Here is a 1545-nt window from a genome sequence, read left to right on the forward strand (position 1 = left end):
CGCTCCCTCTGCCCCCCGCCGCGCATTCCCTGCGTTCTTCCCGCGCCATTAAGAAACACCGGAGTGCTTAAAGCTGCTCCGAGGGCATCCAGCTTAGCCAGGGCAAAGTCCCAGCGAGCCGTGGGCTGTGGAGGCGGGATGCGGCAAGCCGAGGGCTGCAGCACCCGTGGGTCCGGGGGGTGGGGCATCCCAAGGTGGAGGTCAGGTTGGGCTGTGTTTAACAGCCACTGAGGGATAGAGCCTTTTTTTTGGGAAGGCATCTGTGGGGCTGGTTTATGGAGCATCCTGGAGTGCTCTGGTCCAGTTTCATTAATGATTTGCAAGAAAATGTTCTCGGTGCCAGTTTCAGACCCCCCTCAGGACTGTGGCAGCGAGCAGAGCCCCTGCCCACACTCTCTTGGTCCACAGGGATGTGCAAGGCTGAGGATTGCAGTCAGGGGCTCCCAGAGCTGGATGAGTGAGCGAAGGAGGGAATCTCAGCCCAAAGGCACCTACAGGCTGCAGTGACCGTCCCCCATCCCCTCTGGTGTCCCCCTCCCCGTGCTGTGCCCATGCTCCCGGCATTCTCTCACCAGCCCTTGGAAACAGCCTTTTCATGCCAGCCCCGATTTCCGCTGCCCCTGTTCCCCGTATGGTGGCTGCTCCCCACAGCCGGCGGCTGAGCCCCCCTTTCAGCCACGGCTATTATTAACAGCTCTTTTATTCAGCCCTTTCATCCCAAGGATTCGCAACCCCCCCTGCTTCTCTCCTGCCTCCCAAGCTCCCAGGAGCCGCTTGGCACAGCCCCGGCCTCCCCCCTCCCCTGGTGAGTGTTTGAGGGGGATGAAAATGACCTCAGCGGCATTTTGCTGAGAAAATGCCATTTTTTGGGGTGCGACTTCAGCCGACCTGCTGCGTTCGCTGCCCGCGCAGGCGGCGCTGCCTCGGCATGTGGAGCTGCGCTCCTGCCAGGCTGGCTTGGGGGAGGGGGAAACAGGGAGCAACACCCAAAGATGAATTGCCCGGGATGATGAGGTAATGCTGGAGTGCTTGGAGCACAGCACGGTGCCCTGTGGGTTTATACCAATGGGTGCAAGCTTCCCTTGCCATTGTCCCGAGGGGTTATCCAGGTGAAGCCAGGCTGCAGCAAGCACTGTGGCTCTTGGGGGACAGCCTGGACCCCCCTCTCGCTGGTCCCTGGTGTGCTGGCTTCTTATGGGGGGCAGCTGGTGCATCCCCGTGGGCTGCACCTCAGGGAGCGGTGCTGTGGATGTTGCCAGAGGGCAGGTGTGGGGGGTTTCAGGCATGAAAATTGGGTATTTCCAGGGATTTTTTGTGGGGATGGGAGGTTGGAGTGGATGGCATGGCTGTGGCTTGGTGGGTCGCTTGCACCCCCGGTGTGCTGCACCATGCACCAGCCCACACCTACAACCCCGCTCATCGGGGTGTTGTTTCAGGAGCCACGTCCCCGTGTGACATCCATGAGCAGCCCCCGGCCCGTGTGCCCTGAAAAAGGGGAGAAAAGGATATTTTGGGGCCAGGATGGCTGACTAGAGGAGGGAAAGC

Source organism: Eurypyga helias, unplaced genomic scaffold, assembly GCF_000690775.1.
Source record: "Eurypyga helias isolate BGI_N326 unplaced genomic scaffold, ASM69077v1 scaffold21475, whole genome shotgun sequence".
NCBI classification, from domain to species: Eukaryota; Metazoa; Chordata; class Aves; order Eurypygiformes; family Eurypygidae; genus Eurypyga; species Eurypyga helias.